Source organism: Pogoniulus pusillus, chromosome 14 (genome assembly GCF_015220805.1).
Source record: "Pogoniulus pusillus isolate bPogPus1 chromosome 14, bPogPus1.pri, whole genome shotgun sequence".
NCBI classification, from domain to species: Eukaryota; Metazoa; Chordata; class Aves; order Piciformes; family Lybiidae; genus Pogoniulus; species Pogoniulus pusillus.
The window spans coordinates 24,908,127-24,919,819 of NC_087277.1; the positions used below are offsets into that span (position 1 = coordinate 24,908,127).

General features: G+C 43.5%; 1 long non-coding RNA gene across 1 annotated transcript in view; it reads left to right on the top strand.

The window, feature by feature from the left end:
- Positions 1-11,234, top strand: part of LOC135181433 (uncharacterized) — a 97,261-nt gene extending 86,027 nt beyond the window's left edge. The window contains exons 2-3 of the long non-coding RNA XR_010304877.1: positions 8,677-8,804; positions 10,752-11,234. This is a non-coding gene — a long non-coding RNA (uncharacterized LOC135181433). The remainder of the gene's footprint in view (positions 1-8,676; positions 8,805-10,751) is intronic.
- The last annotated feature ends 459 nt before the right edge of the window (positions 11,235-11,693 follow it).

Consider the following 11,693-nt stretch of genomic DNA (forward strand, 5'->3'; position numbering starts at 1 on the left):
AATAATTTTTCTAGTATTTGCTGAGAGAATAGAATTGAGAGAGTGATTGGCATTGGAATGGGCTGCCCAGGGAGGTGGTGGAGTCACTGTCCCTAGAGGTGTCAAAAAAAAGTCTGGGTGAGGCACTTGGTGCCATGGTCAAGTTGATTGAACAGGGCTGGGTGCTAGGTTGGAGTGGATGAGCTTGGAGGTCTCTTCCAACCTGGTTGATTCTATGACTAGTGCATTTTGCTTCATTGGCCTTTTGTGTTTAGTTTCTGTCTGGATCAGAGTGTCATGTGGCTGTGCACGATATGAATGCTCATAGAATATACAAACAGTACAGAGAAAAAGTGTTTCAGTTTGTGTTTCTAGAAGTGCTCATGTACAAACCAGCAAAGCACGAGAGAAGATGCTGTCATTTTTTGTCACTTACAATTAAGTGAGAGCATTCAGAGAATAAACAGTCAGCTTTTTGTATAGTCCAACTCATTTCTGACAAAGCAGTTGCAGTCTGCTGTGTTCAGAAGAGCTAGTAAGGAGTTTCTCATAACAGTCACCTCATGTTGGTGAAATAAAGTGGACTATTTGTGGTTTCCTTTTTTCTCCCTGCAAAAATCTTTGTAGAGGGAGTTCAGAGATGCTACTGAAGATATTTATTGTGGACTGTATGTTATATACCCTTTTTCTTAAAGGGGGGGCATTGATTTTTTTCCTTTCTATATAACAAAAGGTCTTGGCAGCATAATTTTCTCTGGGTTGCTATCTACTGACTCTTGTTATGAACCATGGAGTATGTCTCAGTTCAAAGTCCTTCTACTGGCTTGGGCTGGCTTTTGACCATGCTTAAAGACACAGTAGAAAAGGATGATGGAAAAAACCCAACTCTTCCTAATCTGCTTGTCACTAATTCATGAGATAGGGGAGAATAAATTATTCATTGTGACTCACTCAGCCTGCCCTGGTAGGTAGGCTTTTGTAGTGTAACAACTTTAAACAAATTGCTCCCCTTTCCTCCTCCCAAAAGTGCCACCAGGTCTTAATCCATAGTGACACTGGATTTACATGATGGGCATGTGACCTAAATGCTAGTTATGGCCCACTGATGAGAGCACAGTTTTTATACCTGTGAATATTTTATAGATAACTCTATAGGGTGAAATCTTCCAAAGTGTTGGGTTTGGTTTTGTTTTTCATGTTAAAATGGACAAAAAAAAAAATCAGAATGAGAACATAGAATCACAGAATTGGTTTGTTTGGAAAAGATCTTTAAGATCATTGAGTCCAACCATTCTCTAACTCTACCAAGGCTGGTGCTAAACTATGTCACTCAGCACCACATCTCTGCCTCTTTGAAACACCTTGAGGGATGAGGACTCAACCACCTCTCTAGGAAGTCTGTTTCAGTCTTTGAGAACCCTTTCAGTGAAGAATTTTCTTCCAATATTCAAGCTGAACCTCCCCTGGCACAACTTGAGGCCATTTCCTCTTGTCCTATCTCGTTGCTAGGAAGAAGAGACTGACTTCCACCTTGCTTCAACCTCCTTTCAGGGAGTTGTAGAGAGCCCTAAAGTATCCCCTCCCCTGTAAGCAAGTAGAGTGCATAGATCACTATGCTATTAGCTTTTCCAGTGTAAAGTTACCTCTTTCCATCCCAGGCTTGGAAATCACTACACTTCCATACCTAAAATACACATTTCACATGCTGGATTTGTTTGGTTTGCAGTCTGTTCTGTCCCTTCCCCTTTATTCTCCCTTCCTGCCCTTCTATCTCCTATATCTACTATCTTTATTGCCACTCTTTACATATGAATGCTCATGTTCTTGCATGCCAGGACTTAATAATTTGCCATGATATCATGCAAATACCACTTCTGCACAGCTCACAGCATGCTTAACTCGCTTCTCTCTACATTACAGACAAAACTAAGGGAAGCTTTCTGCTGACCTTACCAGTTTGTGAAAACAGACCTGGATTTTTCAGGTCTGAACAGGTTAGAGCAGGGATATTACTCTAACTGAATGTCACTGCTATCAATCAGCTTCACAGTTTTCAGCCACTGTAAGTGATTCATCAGGCATGAATTCTTTCTTTCCATGCAGTCACATTTTTTTATCCTCTGAAACTCTCCTGGGTAAACTCACCTTGGCCTGTGAGGCAAAAACTTTTGCCATGGAGAAATGTCTTAACTTTTTCTTTTGCAGACCTTTTTTCCTTCCATTTTTGCAGAATTCTCTTTTTCTACAGTGGATATTTTCTGAAGTTTGGTATAATCATACAAAGGCACATACCTGTTCTTTAGCTATGTGGAATCATAGAAGTGTTGTGATTGGAAAAGACCTCTGCATTACCAGGTCAAACCATCAACCTAACACCACCATGGCCTTTAAACTGTGTCCCAAAGTGCCATGTCCACATATTTCTTGAACATGTCCAGGGACAGTGGTTCCACCACCTCCCTGGGCAACCTATAGGGAAGATTATTCTGGATAACTGTTATGGAGGGGTAACTAATTGATGTTTATTGATTGTTTATTTTGATGTTCAAAACTCTCACCACCCACAACCACTGATTTTAGTAATAATTGGTTCTTCTGCAACAGTCACAGAAACATTATACAAAGGAATAACTAGATCTAGAAATAACTAGCAAAAATATATAAACATTAATTGAACTGGAAGAGAAGGCTCCTGGGGTCAGTACACTGCTTGCAACCAATATACTGCTTGTCCTCTAGATGGACTCAAGGAACTCCTTTCTGCTTATGGGAGAAGGCAATGGTGAATTACAAGAGGCTTTAAGTATTTACTTGCAAAATATCTCCCATCTCATGGGACTACCTACAGCTTCAGAGAGTACCCAAAACACTTTCAGGGAATTCTGTTACTGTCTTGTCAGCTGCTGAGGCTTCTGATTCTTCCCAGGCTTCACAGGGTGCTGGGGAAAGGAGGCAGACAATCGCTGACATGGTCCTGGCTCCACTGGATGATCTGTGTGTCTCCAGGACTTCCTGTCAGATGTAGGCAGGATGTCTTGTGATGTGCAGTCTTAGGATGATGTCATGCTGGCTATGCAGGCTGATTGCATGGACGTGTTTAAAGCCTGTGTCTGGGAAACTGAAGGCAGTAGAGTTTCACAGTGTCACAGTATCATTAGGATTGGAAGAGACCTCACAGATCATCAAGTCCAACCCTTTACCACAGAGCTCAAGGCTAGACCATGGCACCAAGTGCCACGTCCAATCCTGCCTTGAACAGCTCCAGGGACGGCGACTCCACCACCTCCCCGGGCAGCCCATTCCAGTGTCCAATGACTCTCTCAGGGAAGAACTTTCTCCTCACCTCCAGCCTAAATTTCCCCTGGTGTAGCTTGAGGCTGTGTCCTCTCGTTCTGGTGCTGGCCACCTGAGAGAAGAGAGCAACCTCCTCCTGGCCACAACCTCCCCTCAGGTAGTTGTAGACAGCAATAAGGTCTCCCCTGAGCCTCCTCTTCTCCAGGCTAACCAATCCCAGCTCCCTCAGCCTCTCCTCATAGGGCTGTGCTCAAGGTCTCTCCCCAGCCTCGTCGCCCTTCTCTGGACATGCTCAAGCATCTCAACGTCCCTCCTAAACTGGGGGGCCCAGAACTGAACACAGTACTCAAGGTGAGGTCTAACCAGTGCAGAGTACAGGGGCAGAATGACCTCACTGCTCCTGCTGGCCACACCATTCCTGATGCAGGCCAGGATGCCATTGGCTCTCTTGGCCACCTGGGCACACTGCTGGCTCATGTTCAGGCGGGTATCAATCAGCACCCCCAGATCCCTCTCTGTCTGGCTGCTCTCCAGCCACTCCGACCCCAGCCTGTATCTCTGCATGGGGTTGTTGTGGCCAAAGTGCAGCACTCTGCACTTGGAGCTATTGAACCCCATCCCATTGGACTCTGCCCATCTGTCCAGGCAGTTCAGGATGCACTGAGGCAGTGAGCAATGACAGCAGCAGGCAAGCAAGCACAAACACAACGGCAGAGCACACTGTGTTACCTGCTCGTCTCTTTTTATCAATACAGCCCAAGACTATGGGGCTTTTGACACAGAATAGCCAATCAGAGTGGCACTTAGCCAAACTTGATCGTATCAGGTGAAGCCATAGGCTTGCTTTACCCAAATCTGGGAAAAGCATAGGCCTTGCATGAGACAGGCACAAGCTAAGCATGTGTACCTTGTTTACCACAAGACGTAAACAAGTCTGGGCAAGCCAGAGTCCTTAGACTCAATAGCTCCAGGTTCTTTGTCCTCTTTCCCACAGTTGCTTCTCCCCATAGCAGAAGGAGGGAGAGCAGAAAAACACATCTAGGCAAGCCAAGACATGTATAAGCCTACTTTGGCCTATTCAGGCCTACCATGACATCTTGAGCAGACAGCTGAGACAAAAAATACTGCCTTCTGCCTTCCCATGTAGGCCTGAGCAAGCCGTTTAACTCCTTTATCTACCGGCAAATTGGAACCTGTGGCTCTACTTCCATTCCTAGCTTGTCTAGACTGGGAAACTGAAGAGCTCTAAGGTGGTCACTAGATTTAACACACATTCCTTAATCTGCAAGTGTTCCCCATAGCTTGGTCTGCACCCCAGTATGAATTACAATGGCAAAGATCATGCAGAAAAGAGGGAGTTTGAAAGTAATTTCTCCTGATACTTGCCTCTGGTGTGTGTACTACTGGTTAGACCACACCTTGAGTGCTGTGTTCAGTTCTGGGCCCCCCAGTTTAGGAGGGACATTGAGATGCTTGAGCGTGTCCAGAGAAGGGAGACGAGGCTGGGGAGAGGCCTCGAGCACAGCCCTACGAGGAGAGGCTGAGGGAGCTGAGATTGGTTAGCCTGGAGAAGAGGAGGCTCAGGGGTGAGCTTATTGCTGTCTACAACTACCTGAGGGGAGGTTGTGGCCAGGAGGAGGTTGCTCTCTTCTCTCAGGTGGCCAGCACCAGAATGAGAGGACACAGCCTCAAGCTACACCAGGGGAAATTTAGGCTGGAGGTGAGGAGAAAGCTCTTCCCTGAGAGAGTCATTGGACACTGGAATGGGCTGCCCGGGGAGGTGGTGGAGTCGCCGTCCCTGGAGCTGTTCAAGGCAGGATTGGACGTGGCACTTGGTGCCATGGTCTAGCCTTGAGCTCTGTGGTAAAGGGTTGGACTTGATGATCTATGAGGTCTCTTCCAACCCTGATAATACTGTGATACTACAATTTCAGTCAGATTCTATTTTAGCAGTTCTGTGTTCTCAAATGATACTCTTGGTTTCTGATCAGAGTCACAGCGCTGCTGCTCATGACAATTTTCATTCTGCATTGTTGCTTCAGTGATATGACATAGGTTTGCTTTACATCAGGTCTTCCAAATTGGCAATCTACAGTGAACTGATAGAAAAATGGAAGTGCCCCCCGTGAGGCAGCCAGCTGGGAGACAGTGACATCTGGTACATTAGCACAGCAGTGCACAGAATAGATTTCATGTTTTTCCCCATTGATTTCCCATCTGAAACCACTAATCCATCCCTGGCTACAGTTGCAAAGCCATCACAGGAGTGTGCAGTTATAGGCTCTTGAGCAGAACTTAACTGTTTCGCTCGGCATGGATCCTCTTCTCTCAGAGCTGACATCCTTGAGCCAGGTACCTCTGTGCCTTCTCTCAGTCCTGTTTGGCAGAGTGAATGGCTTTGGTAATCGGTATCAAAAATTTCATCAAGTGACACTGTCAGAAATGCCTTGAGAATAAGTTTCCTCTTGGACACTGCCAGTGTTCAGGGTGCTTCAGCAGCAGCCTGACCGTCTGAGATCCACTGAGAATGGCCTTGGGCTCCCTTGCCCCACTTCAGCATCATACAAGGTGTTGGAACAGGCTTTCCAGGGAAGTGGTGAAGTCACTATCTCTGAAGGTGGTCAAAAAGCAAGTAGATGTGACACTTTGGAATGTGGTCTAGAGGTCATGGAGGTGCTGGATAGAAGGTTGGGCTTGATCTCACAGGTCTTTTCTGTCTTTATGATTCTATGTGAGCTTTGCATGGAATGGGCTGCCCAGGGAGGTGGTGGAGGCACCGTCCCAGGAGGTCTTCAAGAAAAGCCTGGATGAGGCACTTAGTGCCATGGTCTGGTTGACTGGCTAAGGCTGGGGGATAGGTTGGACTGGGTGATCTTGGAGGTCTCTTCCAACCTGGTTGATTCTATGATTCTTCTAGAGCTTTTGCAAAACAACTCCGCTTACGCACATGGACATTTCTGTGACAGTTCTTTTCTCCCTTGTGTTTTTGCCTCAAGAAGGTGGTTCTGTCCCTGCTGAAGCATTTAATCCTTTTGTTTTACAGAACACCATGCCTTACAGATGACCTGTGGAGGGCTCCTCAAACACACCATGTTGAACAAAGTGTGCTAGTGTGCAGTTTTAGTTACTCATCCATTTGGAAGTCAGAAGTACAGATGCACAAGAGTTAGCCAGATCTGCTATTTCAAGGCTGCCCATGAAAAAGAGGGGAAGAGTGAAGAAGGCAGCCTTTTATAAGCCATTGGATGCATGTTAGGACATTTGCTCTTCTGTTTTTTCTTTACTTAACATTTTTGAATCATGGAATCAACCAGGTTGGAAGAGACCTCCAAGATCATCCAGTCCAACCTAGTACCCAGCCCTGTCCAATCAACTAGACCATGGCGCTGAAATTAACATAGGGGGTGTGATTTTCCTTTCAGCTAGCATTTGGGGAGGATTATGGTAGAGCTTTTCTGTTTGACTTTCCAGACAACAGGCAGTAATATTTTAAGGCTGGAATAACCTGACATTTCTGGCTTTGCTATCTCCATTGGTGCCCTCTGCAAGACTCCAACATGACCTAACATCTATTCAATAAACTGGCAGCAGCTGCAGCCCCACAACAGCTCTCTGATCCCTTTTAGGTTAGTCTTCTGTCAACAGATTGTCATGAAACTTGCTGATCTTTCTCAGGCATCATACTTGGAGAATCCTCCCAGTCCTGCAGAGGTTTGTTGTGTGGTTTTATTTGTTGTTTTGTTTTTTTTATGGTGGTGTTGGCAAAATTTATTTGCCCCTCACATAAAGCAACATGTGGGTTTGCATTTGAGAAGCTCTGTGGTGACTGTCCTGGCTGACAGAGCTCTACTTTGAGTCTGTGTTTACTCCTTCAGTAACTTCAAACTTAAAACATCGAGTTTTTCTAAATGCAATTATTCCTTAGCTATTAGGAGAAAAAAATGCAGTTCTAAATTGGCTACAGATCATCTCTACACAAGCAATCTTTACATTTTGTGAAGGGTTTTTTATCCTGTTTGAGTAATCTGGGGCTTGTGACCAAAATGTTGAAGAAATCCTCTTCATTCTCTTCTTCTCCATACATGTTTTCTTTTCTGGAATGTGAATCCTCTTCTTCTCCAGCAGGTCTATAGCTGTTATTCTATAATTATTCATATTGTTTGAATAGCACTCATGATAAATGAAGAAGATTTCTGAGGACAGGTCTAATGACCTTTCATTTCAGGGACTGTAGTATCCTTCCATCCTGGAGGATTGGCATGGAGGATCCCTATTACCACAGTATTGGATAGCCCTTCATTTTATAAATGCATTAGGGTTGAAGGAATGAATTCTCAATGCAACATGGATCAGAAATGGGGATTCAAAGAGATTTGTTTAACAATTGTGTATTTCCATAGAAGCCTTAGAACACTCTCATCAGGTTTTGTTTCATTTTCTTTGTGATTACTTCTTCAGGCCCTAAAGGTTCTGCTCATTTTGCCCTTCTGTTTTTCAGCAATTGCTATTATTTGTTCACAAATAGTTTTATCCTCTGTGTAACCTCTTTGTAGATCTCTTTTTGTACCACTGTGAGGGAGGAGAGTGATGAAAATTGACTATGAAGAAAGGTAGAGAGTATGTGGGAGCTGACTCGTGCCTTGCATGGGCAACTAAGTCCTACAGCACCACCAGAATATAGAATAAAGCAATACAGGATCTCAGAACTGAAATGCATCCTCATCATATGTCAGCAGTTTGCTTGGGCTGCTCTGTTTTTATGAACAAGCTGTCCAGGTAGCTTGGCAGAACTTCAGATTTGGCATTAAAGCTTATCATGATTCTTTAGCCTATGATGATTACTAATGCCTTGGGACTAGGATCAGTAAGGACACTCTCTCTTTATGTAGACATCTATTTATCAAGTACCCTGTAACACCTAAGGCATGTTGATTCCCAAGTGAAACCATCTTTAACATGCAGCACAGCATAGCAGTGATTTCAACAGAAAGTGATCTACATTAAAGTCAACTGAAGACAGGTTTTGGGTTTGAGTGGAAGTGTGTCCAATGACACAGAACCATCACCTCAGGCATGTTTCCAATGAGTACATTGGTACTCAGTTGAAATACTTTGCATCAGTTCCAGAGCACATACCACAGCTGCATTTTATACTTTACATTTAGTGTCCAGATTTACTCCAAGATTTCGATCTTACAGAACAAGAGTAAATAGGAGATATCCATGAGGATGCTGAGATTAGCACCCACAGTGCTAATGTCCTATAGGACATACTTGGATAATGTGGTAACCTTCAGTACAATATCCAGACGCAGGTCCACCTAGCAGAGAAGATAATGTACTCTGTGTGTTTGGCTCTACTGAAAAGATTGTTTTCTTTCTCGTTGCTGTTTGTCCTTCCAGGTTAATTCAGCATTATTAGACTCTTCTAAGAGACAACCTCACTTCTCTTTGTAGAGAGCATGAGTGTTTTGCCTTCCTGGAAGGGACGCAGGAGAAATGCAAAGATCGCAGTAAGCTGCTAAGCATCGGTGAGTGTTTGGCAAGGCTTATTTGGCTTAACCTCTCTTTCCTTGAAACACTTTGGGAATGGAAGAGCCAAAGGCAAAATTCATGCCAACTTTGCCCTTTGCGACAAAGCTAAAAACAGCCCTGGAACTGAATTTTGGCTGCAAGAGATCCCCCCAAGAAAATTCAGCAACACAAAGTAAGCATTATGTACCATGCCCCAGTTATGGGTCGATCTGTTTTCTTTAATTCCCACTGAAATAATTCTCTGATGTCTTCAGGATTATTCTAGGATTTGTTTTAATACACATACACTTGCACTGAAGCTGCAAGCTGATGCGCAATCAAAAGCAAGCCTCTGCTCTAGGGCTGAGTTTTAAGACAAATATAATTACTTGATTTTCACCTTTGCAATGTGGAGGACTGGCCCTGCGTCAGGGATGTTAACTTCTGCTTTGGGAATAATGCTTCAGTTTGTTCTTGGATGATTCTTCAGTAAGCTCTGTTGCAAAAGAAGCTTAGTGTAAGAAAAGGGCAACAAAGCTGGTGAAAGGTCTGGAGAACAGATCTTGTGAGGAGCGGTTGAGGGAATTTGGGTTGTTTGGTCTGGAGAAAAGGGAGCTGAGGGGAGATCTCCTGGATCTCTACAGGAGGTTGGATCAGGTGGAAGTTGTTCTCTTCTTCCTAGTAACAAGTGATATAGGATGACAGGAAATGGCCTCAACTTACACTAGAGAATGTTTAAGTTGGATGTGAGAAGAAACCTGATCACTTAAAGGATTCTTAAAGACAGCAGTAGGTTCCCCAAGGTGGTGCTTGAATCCCCATCCCCAGAGGTGTTTCAAAGAGACAGAGTTGTGGTGCTGAGGGACATGGTTTAGCACCAGCCTTGGTTGGACTTGATGATCTTAAAAGCCTTCTCCAGCAAAAACAATTCTATGATTCTAACAATCAAAGATGTTTCAAAGAAACCTGGATGACAAAAAGATGTGTACCAGACTTCGTTTCCTTCCTTCCCCCCCTCTCCCTTCTTTTTCTCATTCTTTCTCTCACTTTTCTCCATGTTGCCTCAATACCTGCTTCACCCTAGACTGAGAGTTCTCACAGGGCATAAATCTTGCTCTCAAATATAGACAGTGACAGCAGATTTTGGGTAAGTCTGTGTGATGTGTGAGGGATTTGGATACAGAACAGGAGGAAGCCCTTATCTAAGCACAACTGCAATGCTTGGGAAGGTCTCTCTCCAGGGCAAGCTAATGGTAGGAAGCAAGAGGGTGCTTAATCTGAACAGTTCAGGGATCCCTAGTGTCAGCCAGGACTAGAATGAAAAGTGTGGTCACTGGGTTTGGGTTATATCAAATTAGAGCCTCTTCAGGGGGGGGAAGACAAAATAAAAAAAAGAAACAAATAAAAAAGTCTGTAGCAGCTGGTAATTGGGACAAAGGCTATGACCCATCTGAAAACCTGTTTACCAGGATCTGTTACTAGCCTCTAAGGAGAGAAAATGTGTTTGAAGTCATATTTGTACAGATAAAAAAGGCCTGTAAAAGAGTTAGAAGATGCTGATCGAGGGGAATTTTAATTACTCCTGCACTGCCATAAATCTGAACTTCAGAACTGAATCCCAAGGAAAGAAACAAGTTTGGAAAGAGAGATTGCATACTCAGGAGTGCTTAAGAGCAAGTGTTCATGCCACAAGTCAGAGACAAGATGTGTCTGCTCAACAGGGAATAGCAGAAGAGTATCTTATGAAGTCTACTTGAAGAGGAAGGAGCTCAGATGGACTGAGTAGCATCTGTGATTGTTTCAGAAATTTGCAAGTCACAAGTGCTAATTCAGAGATTTATAGTCAAAGCATGTGAGTGCTTTGAGTCCAGGAGAACATTAAGTTTTCTTTTCCTTCCTTTTTTGACTTAATTTTGGAGAAGGCTTCAGAAGTCTGGTTTCAGTTTTTCTTGTTCTCTGCCTAGGGATGACTGAATTTTACTGCTTTAAACTCTGTTTGGTGACTGATACACGGAGCCATTTTAAGGTGTTATCCATCTGATACAAGAACCTGCTTTTGTCATGCTATTTACAGCTAGGCACTGATCCACTAAGGCATCTATTTCCCAGACAACCCTGATAAGAGTTCCACAGTATTAAATGTGTCCAACCCCAGGTAAAGAAACTGAAAGACAGACGATGCCAGGAACCTGAAAGATCTAGATATGAAAGGGAGACACATCTGATCACATAACTTATCACTTGTCCTGAAAAAGGAAAATGGTATGAGGCAGCCAGGACAGTTTATGTATGTACCAATAGACAAATTCCATTTTTTTTTCATGGATCCCTTAAAAATAAAGAACATACATGCCAGATTCTTCTATGCTTTTCAATCAGCCTTCTTAAAGATATTTCATTAGAAGTACAATGGCAAAATTATAAAGTCAGTGCCTATAACTTCTCAAGAAACACAGCCCTGCAAATATTTATTGTCTGTATTGTTAATCCCTTAATCCTAATTTAAAATAGAGTTAATATCTCAAAACCATTTAAAATACTAATTATAGATGCATGAATATGTCTCTTCTATATGATTTCAAGCTCCTTTCCCTAAACCTACTCATCTTCCCCATTGTCTACTGTTCAAATAAGCAGGGTGAAAGCTCCATCAGGGAAGCAAGCACAGCCAAGTCTCCACTCCCCTACACAAGTGCAAAGAGTTGCACATTTCTGAGCCTAAAATTCACCCCACCAGAGCTTTCACAATCCTATTTATGGGATCTAGATTTCCAAGGAAGAGTGAGCACAACACAAAATGTTCACTTCCATAAATTTGCTTTTATCTTCAATAGTTTTGTCAGAAGCAAGGAAACAAAAATGTTTTGTATTCAGAGCCATGCTGATTCCACTGTTTAGCACTTGAG